Genomic DNA, 9,943 nt, shown 5'->3' with positions numbered 1-9,943 from the left:
AACGGTACAATTTGGAAAACTTTAACCTTCGAAACTTTTAACCTTCGATATCTCCTAAATGGCTCAAGATACAAGCACGTTTTCTTGTTACAATATAATCCTGTATCAACCCTAAATCTCACCCTAAATCTCAACTCTCAATTCCTATTAGAAGCAGAGATATTAACGGTGCAAGTTGAAAGACTTTAACCTCCGATATCTGCTAAACGGCTCAAGATACAGGCCTTTTTTCGCCACAATATAGTCCTATATCAACCCTATTCTCGTCATAAAGCTCTTCTCTCAATTCCCAGTAGGAACGAAGATATGAACATTAAAATTAAAAAATATATCCTTCGATATCTCCTAAACGGTTCAAGATACAGGAGCACGCTTTTACCACAATATCGTCCTATATCTATCCTATTCTCACCATAAAGCTCGGCTTTCAATTCTCAATAGAAACGGAGATATTAACAATGTGCGAAGCCGTGCTTGTCAAGTAGGCTATTATGATTGTAGCACGGACATAAACCGCCTGAAAATGGTTGTAGTACGTACTGCCAGTGCATGTAGGTTTTACCGCTGAAACCTAAAAATAGATGTAGCATCGTAGTTTCCCTCTTAGAATGGATGCAGATGGCGCCCTTTCACAGTGCGGAAAGTCGGTGTCGCCGAAAACGCCGTGTTGGCCGCTCTCATGTTCCTCTCTGCTGATAATATAGAAGTCTGTGGTCACTAACCAGGTAATGATGAAGACTATCTGCTCTGGGTAATTTTTTGTATTGATAAAGGAGCTCCGAGATACCTGGAGGTAATTCAAAAGTCATGACCGCATCGACTATTTTAGCTACGTCGAAGATAACCCGACGATAAAAAATGTATTTCAACATGTTTTAGTCCAACTAAATTCAAATCAATTTTTAAAACAAGAAAAATTTAATTGATATTGTTACAGTTTTAGATATTATAGCAGCGTTACATCGTTTTGACAATTTGATTATATACATTACTACACTCAGAATGGAAAATATTTCAGTTTATCAAAATTTGTGTGAACGAAAAAGTTCGCTAATCAGACGTTTAGTCGATTGAATGAATTATACAGTTGCTGTGATAAGTTGTCAATTGATTCAATAATTAGAATTTGATCAGTAACTATATCAATGCAATTTATTGTTGCTGTGCGTTTTTAATTTACTATCTTTCCAAAGAAGTAGAGTGAATAAGAACCGTGTACGCTTTGTCGTTATCGCCAGGACGGGCGTAGTGTGCACATATTTTCTCAGGGGGCGCATCGGAAAAAGCGTTCCGGAATAACCGGCCCGGTAGCCGCTCTTAGATTTCTCTCTGCTAGTAGTGATATGCAACATACGTACTGTCGGAATGTTACCGACGTTCCAATACAATCAGAAACTTCTTAACCAAAGTAATAACATACTCTAAGGCTCAGTTTCACAACTTGCTTTAAACAGAGTTTAAAGCAAGTTGTAAAACTGGGCCTAAATGGTTAGCGACCAGTCAGATGGACACTTTCAACAGCAATATTCTTACGGTTAGTATTCTCCAAATAAGTAAGAAAGGTTATATAAAATAATACGTCTTTGACCCTCATAAGTTTTTCAAGAAACTTCAACGCTGTTATGTCTAACAAGTGCCCTAACAAGTATATTTGTCATTGAATCTTAAATATTATGTAAATTGACGATTTTGATTCATAACCCCGAAAATGCCGCCGGAACGGAAGAGTGGCCGAACTTTCTCGAATATTTTGTCTCGAGCAAATAAACGAGTATACGCGTGTCGATATCACGTATTGAATTAAATCGCAGACCAGAATAAGAGACATATCAGTGTCACAGTTATTACTTTTGTCGGTTAGTTGAAACGTTTCGTCGGCTTATGGAATATGTAATCAGATTTTCGTATTGGCATTGCACCATTATTTAACGCGCGTTTTTTTCAATCAAATCTAGTCTGTGCGAGTCTCAGCATCGATGCCACAAATGAGTATCCAGAATTCTACGACGAGAATGTCGTGTACCAGAATGTCGAATCCAGAAAATACCAGAAAATCGAGACGCGAACAGCGATATAGCATATGTCTTCAGGTATGTGAGATCGTTGATTATGCAAGACGTCCGATTTAAATTGACGTGATGAATTTACCGAGAATAAAAATTTCGATGTCTGAAATTTCGAATCGAAATTTAGGTTTTCACAGCCCGTCTTCATATTTGATTAATTATAGCTTGATTATATACTTATGAATTTCTTTGATTATCCGTTAACCTGTACAGTAATCACTTTATATAGCGAGAAATATCAATGCAAACAAACCAAATAATGAATTCATAATCACGAATTCGTAATTATATTCTCAATTAAAGGTCATAACTAATTTACAATTATTATTACATTTACAAATATTATTATTTATAATTATTTACAATTATTATTACATAGAATTATTATTGATTATTACTTTTGTACTTTGACGCCCTAGGGCGTATTTATTATCTAGACACGAAAAAACTCAACTTGATCAATATCTTCATTTTTTATCTGATTGTTATGCAAAACAAGAGAAATGGATACAATAGCAAGATATAATTTAATAGTGCTAAAAATATAACAGTTTTTATTGTGGATAGAATAACTGAATACAATCTTTTGAATCCTACCATTCCGCGTCATTTTCCGCGTTTTGAACAAAAACTCAAAAATAAGTAATTAAAAGTTAATTCTAAGTCCTTCGGCATATCTGCTAAACTTTTATTTAAATGGAAATGTTGATTTGCAAAGGTAATTTCGAATGCTCTGAATAATTTTGATTTCGTGCTTCTTATAATTATCGCGATATATAAATTGTATAATTGTGTAACTCGTGATGACGTCGTAAATGATTAAAGTTGAAGAATACCTTTAATCCCCAAGTATTTTAATTTCCAAGTGTTTTAATAGGAATAATTTAACTTACGCAAAAAGTATTTTACTCTTTGCATTAAAAAAATTTTCTGTATCATTTGTCTCTATTTCACTATATGTGATTACGTTAAAATGACTACGTATGAAATGAGAAGATGTAAACTTTATTTATAATAATTTCAAAATGTTATTGTCATCTGCTATGAAGAAGAGCAACGGATAAGTAACTTATCTCCAAGCTTTTAAATAAATACGGTTTGCTTTAACTATAAATAATATCGTTTGGGCCTCTTGCAAGAACTTATTGATTCAGCGAGAAAGTCGAGATTATAAAATAAGTCGTAAAACTCATTTGCGACGGTTTTGCATGCTTTTATTCAAGAGGATGTACACAAAAACTACAAAGGGCGGGAAACTTGCTTTTTCCCATTATTTTTAATCTTCTTGCAACAAACAATTTTTTTGCTTGAATCCCTCGAAGTCACCATGAGAAGCAAAGCTTGTGATTTCAAAGAGATATCGTAGATTCTCTCTCGTCATGTTTTTCAGTAGTTTATATTTATCGATCAGAAGCGCGAATGCTTCGTCATGGCCGATAATAAAGAATAATCCGCGTGAATCTGATTTGTTCAGTTGAGTCTAATCTATATGTCTACAACGTACTTATACGTGTCTATTACCAACGAAATTACCAATGAATGAAAAATAATTGCGCACAGATACGTGCACTCGCTGTGTACCCGTGTCGCTTGCAGTCATGGTTATTGCTGCTTGTAGCTAAAATACAATAAGAACGAAAAATGTCGCGGAAAAGCTGAATTTATAGCGGCGATAATTCGTTGTCATTCAATTCATTACTTTAATTAAAAGTCGCGACGCTCAAACCGCGTTGCGAAATGAGTAATGAATGAACAACAAATATAATCCCTTCGATAATCAGCGACCTTTTGTGCCATTCGCGCGAATACTCTCTAATTCTTAATCTGTCTTTTGTCCTTCTTACCTGTTTTTTCGTTCCCAATTACGATAAATTTAATTTACGATGTAGTATATGCGCGAAATATTCACGAATTGGATAACATCGGATTAATTCGATTTGTTAATAAAACTCGTGTTAGGTTAGGTGTATAAGATAAATTTTTCTCGCGCCGCTCTCCGCGTATACGCGTATTCTAACGCCATCCACATTTTATCATCCACGAGACACATTCGCGATCAATAATAATGATATAATGGGAAAGTTCTTTCGCTTATATTCACGGAGCAGGAATTCTAACAAATGAGGTTACGATGTGCGCCTCAAAATATACGACCATCGGTATGAACGATTTTATTATATCTCCGACTAAAATGCACGATCGTGAGGCATTCTCTTGCCTGAATAAATGTACAATAGATTGCGCGACGCTGAAAGGAACGATATTTTAATTAGAGATGTGCGAACTATTCGAATTTGAATCCGAATAATTCGAAAATTTCGAATCGAAGATTCAATTACGAATAAAATATATTAACGTGCATTATATTTACATGCATCAGGTACAAAACCAGCCATCTGGGCCTGTATATTTGAACCCTTAACTTGTAATTAACTCAACTTATAATTAATAACTTAATTATAAATTACTTTAAGTATTTAAATATATATTTTACTGTAAGATGATATTACAATATCAATATCCCCTTTCATATTAAAATCTTCCATCATTATGTACATGTTTAATAGTCATGTTAAATTTTTTAATGATTCGATTCGATTCGAATTCGAATGAAATTTCGTAGATTCGATTCGATTCGAATTCGAATTAAAAAAATTAGATTCGATTCGATTCGATTCGACATAAAAATTCTTGATTCGCACATCTCTAATTTTAATATACCTATACGTTACGCGATAATATTGTTGCACACCAGATTATACCGTAATTGCGAAATTCGTTAGCCGTATTTGTTGCATATGCATGCTTTCTTATATAGGATAATATGAAGCGTCACTTTAAATATCGTATGCGCTCTATAGACTTAGCTTTAACGCGCAGTATTGCTTTCTTTGGCGGGCAACTTCTCGTCAGTTTGACGCGCCACGTAAGCTTCATTTTCTCTTCACGCAATAGCAATTAAGTGGCGCCGGAGCTTTCGAGATTTCTCATTCGGTATGCAGGTAACGCGATATTTCTTGCGGATGAAATTCTCGGCCGATGACTGCATGATTCGTCCTGTTCAATTAAATCGATTTTCAATTCTAATAAAAGCGAGCTGGTGAGAAGCATTGGAGTGCTATTTCGCGGACGTGCACTTGCACAGTGGCGATCGATACAAGATGAAAGCTCGATCGTGTCGTGACTCCTTTGTAAGATCCGCGATATAAACAGAACGGTATGTAGCGCATATTCAATATAACATTCCAATGTCTAACGTACAGCTGGTAAAGCACGTTGAGTTCTTGAAATTTTTGCATGAACGCGACGAGTAGTACGAATGCCGATTGGAATACTCGAGACACGCGAACATTCGAGATTTGAACTTCGTCCGAAAATCTACTTCTTGTCATGCGGTTGATGAACAGCCTTCTCGCGTGCTACTCGTGAGATTTCATCGAGTCTGTTCTTAAAACGATAACACGAAGAATGTCCACGTCTGTCGTACATGTTTCTCGTGTATAGATGCTAGTAGAATGCGATTTGAAAAAGGAACTACTCCACAATACGAGAAATGAACTGTGATGTAATCGTTCCGTGTATTACACGTGTCGCTGTTTTGAGAAATTCTTGAACATGAATGCATTAATTCTTTCCCGCGTTAATTCTTCCTCCCGACATTAACATAATGATATATTTTCAATTGATATTCGCTGATGGAGGTAAGAAATGTAATGTGATCAATTGGTGGTACGTATCGCTCGTTACTCAACAATCACTTTTTTATATCAGATTCGATTAATATATTTCTATATAATCCGCCAGGCAGCTTCTATCATTTTAACCGTGTAAAATGCGAAAGTGTTCAGCAACAACGTATCCCTCGATGGCAAATGTTAGGATATCATTACGAAAACTGGATGAAATGAGGAAAATGTCACGCGCAAGTAAAATTTATGTGGGAAATGAAAGAATGTAAAATCTCCTGCAAACGAAGGTATATCGTAATTGGAAGATCAATGATCACGTTTCGCTATAAATTAACGCGAAAATTCCGGCGAAACGGAGAAAGGATGAGGACGGTAGGACACACGAGATTATTCAGCAAATTTCTTACTCGAATCTCGCACATGGTTGTTTGTAAAGTTAAGTGTTTTCTCGTATAAAAGTATTAGGCGAAAGTAACCATTTATTTATCAAGACTTTCGGGACTGAATCGGACAAGCTTTCATAGAAACAATCTCACCATAGTTCCGCGGGGATTGAAGGTATTGAGTCAATTTTCACCCCTGTTTGAATTTAAAATAGAGTGCTGTACGTAACTTTGATGCGATCGTAAATTTTACGAAATTAATTTTTATTATTCTCACTTGTTAAAATTGGATGAGTTACTCCGTTGGGGCGGGTATTATAGGCGTTACGTATTATAGACGATATCATGGTCGACATTGCGCGTGTTTAATATTTCTGGACTGGTTTTTTTCTGGTAATAATATTCTGGTAATAATATTCTGGTTGTTTGCAGTGCTTCTATATTATTAAAGGAAGCGTATGTACTGTCGCGCGAGGCATTGTTACCGATAATCAATCAAAATGTCTCAATACGGAACATCATCGCGCGACTCCACGTACCACGAAATTACTCACTCTCAGGAACATCGTGCAACATTTGTGCGAGCCACATATTCAGCTCTCTCTAATTAATAATGATCTGAATCTAACGAATGGAATTAACATACATTCACGTTGCCTTCCGATAGATATATCGCGTTGCGGTCGCATCGCTCGTCGAAAGTGCTAATGCACGAACGATGTAATCCTTTGAGGCCTTTGTCGAATAGTTTAAACGGCGATTATATTGTCGGGAACTCTCTCGATTTTCACGGTGGAACTGCAGAGAGCGGTGGTGGATTTGAAGAAAATCAGACGCCACGTAACAATCCGCAGTTACTCGCAGTTGAAATAAACGTCTCTTTATCTCTTTTTTCTTCGTCTTCCTTTTTGTTATTTTTCTTCGGGCATTGAACGCTATTATCAGTTCAGTCGTTGCTCATTGCAGAAGACACACGTACATACGTATGTACACACACACACACACACACAAACACGCGCGCGCGCACTATCTTCTGGAACTTTCCCATGAAACATGAAGACTTGAGAGCTTTTCTTTCCTCACTATTGCTCGTTGCGCGTTTCGCGATGTCAAATACATAAGTCGCACCTACCGGTTTAATAGACGACCAAGTTGTCGTGCTTTCTCGCAAATCCCTCTTTAATACCGTCCCCTGACAGATCGCGTCTGTTGCGAGCGTAAAATTTAGATTATCTTAGAGTCTCGGAGCTCTTAGCGAGGCCATCTTCGCATTCTTTCGCGGGATTTGGTACAAAGTAATAACCCAGCTGATGCTTCGAACGCATTTCGAGTTCATTAATAATAAAATAACAGAATTATCTTTATTTTATAAACAGAAACACAAAAAGCATACATGAATTTTAGTCGCGTACTACTTACTTTTTATTTACGCCCTTCGTTTTTTTAATAAAAAAAGGAGGGGATAAAAAGGTCTGAACCAGAAGGGTCGAGGGATACCAGAGGGATCTTTGATATTGCTATCAAAGATATCTGTTTCGTTGCGTATCCTGAAACAAATATATTAAAGAAGCAGATCCAACATAGCGCATGTGTATGTATATGTATGCTGTACGATAGTGAGGCCACATGGTGTTGAACTCTTTAATTATCATACGCTCCCGGATATATTGAACATTATTTTATTGAAATCACGGTGATACACAATCACTTTGAACTTCGAATCGACGCACCTTTGAAGAGCATACTCGAGGCAGAATGTTTGTGACGAAACTTTCATTTCGGAGTCTCATTCGTCATTTCGTTTATTTGTCCAGCTTATTCACGCCGGGAATATTAAGATCTTGATAACTGTTGAAGTTGTAAATCGACACGTCAGAAGTTTGTGCTGTTAGTTACGGCGGAAGGAAGGAGTATACCGGACCTGAACATGCCTGAACTTTCGACATCTTGAGATTCGCCAAGTTTAACAGTTTGCCATTTAAATGTTATCATTGCGTCAACACTTCGGAATTAGAGTCTCACCCCGTTCGGGGAAATTCGCCGTTAACGTTGCGCCAGCTGATGTTTATGAATTCCGAACTTGTATTAGCCACATGAGGAGTTTGAGTATCTTGTAATAACAGTTGAGAAAATTGCGAAATACGGCGACTTTGAGCCGTGTCAAAGATTACAAGCAGCGTTATCCAGTCGTCGCTCGAGACCACTGTGCGCATACACGCAAACGAAACACGCTCGCGAATTCGTACGTTATCAAAATCAGATTTGCTACGATTAAATTATGAGCGCGCTGGCAATCGGGCATGTCGGTGTGTACAAGTTTCCGGAATGTACGTCGTTGAATTATTTATCGCGAGCGAACTCTTCTCCGTTCAATCTGTCATTTATTATTTAAAGTCTCGCGCGCGTACACGTGTAAAGTTCTTGAGTCGCTTCATTGGAATGAGTAATTCGGTCACGTGAATATATCCGCGCGAGCTTTTCGGTGAAATCGCGCATAGAGAGATGCATCAGCGAGTTATTATTTGCAAAATGGAGACGCGAGCTTTAATTATCGTGAAGTGTGTAACTATGCTGAAATTCCGATATTGCCATCGTTTGTACGGAAATGCACGGCTTGTGAGTTTTCCAAAGTAGTTTGGGCGAAGAGAAGAACAAGCAAGTATAACGAGAAGTTTTCTTCTTCGATCGGTTTTGAATTTCTCATGATGCAGGTCCACAGAGGAAAATGAGGAGAGTGAAAGAAAGAAAGAGACAGGGAGAGGGAGAGGGGATAGGAGTGAGAGAAAAAGATGATTTAACAACGAAGCATGAAGAACCATAGAGTTCTACAATCGATGCGGTAACTCTTCCTCTTCCTCTCGCATAATTCTACGCTATGAATCATACATAGCCGGTGGCCAATTACGCGAACTATCGAATTATACGCATCCGCTCAGAAGCTTTTGCCGCGGCTAGAAACACAATTAATTAATCTCATCTCTCTAAGCGCCTATAACTCTTCCGAAAATCCCCCCCCTCCCCCCGGCGCGCCGCGTCGTTCTATGCGCGAATGTGACGTTCGCAGCAATAACATGATTAAGGTGAAGACACATGGCCGTCTTGCTGGAACGTTTATGCGAATAACTCGTTTCTCGATAATATGACTCGCAGAGATGACGATATAGAAAAAGCTAACGATGTGCAATCTTGACCGCAGATTACTTTGGACCACAGACCACAAACCGCGAGCCACTTTGGACGCGTTTCTTTGTACTTGAGATAGAATTTACGATCATAAATTTGATCTACTCCGGCTATGTGTGTGTGTGTGTGTGTGTGTGTGTGTTTCGTAGCATCGGCGAAGAAGCAGGCCAGAAGCTTCGCCGTGCGGAATGTATCCCAATGGAAGCTCGCTCACCATTTCATGGGACGAATCCGTATAATGCCAAGAGTTCGATATTAGCTCGACAGATTGCCGTTCATCCTGCGAAAATGAAACGGAGTTTCGTCTGGTCCCGAGGACGATTGTTTAAGTCATGCGTCCGCTCGGTAACATATTTCCGGATTTCCCAAGTGCTACGCGGTAGGACGCGCGTATCTCCTCGAGGTCAACGGAGATAGTAAAGACGTACCTCGACAAGTAAATTCTCATAAGACACCCCGCAACGGGAAATTTCGTTTGCCGGGAAGAACCGCACGTTGCAACTAGAGAATCTTTTGTTTGTACAAGAGTCGCTGTTATCAGCGACTCTCGAAACTTCTTGCCGACGAAATCTTGCAAAATAAATGAGTTACTTCGGGAAAGTTTCGATGTCGAAGGATCGGT

Source organism: Harpegnathos saltator, unplaced genomic scaffold (assembly GCF_003227715.2).
Source record: "Harpegnathos saltator strain DR-91 unplaced genomic scaffold, Hsal_v8.6 scaffold16, whole genome shotgun sequence".
In the NCBI taxonomy this organism is placed as follows: domain Eukaryota; kingdom Metazoa; phylum Arthropoda; class Insecta; order Hymenoptera; family Formicidae; genus Harpegnathos; species Harpegnathos saltator.
This window is presented reverse-complemented; position numbering follows the sequence as displayed.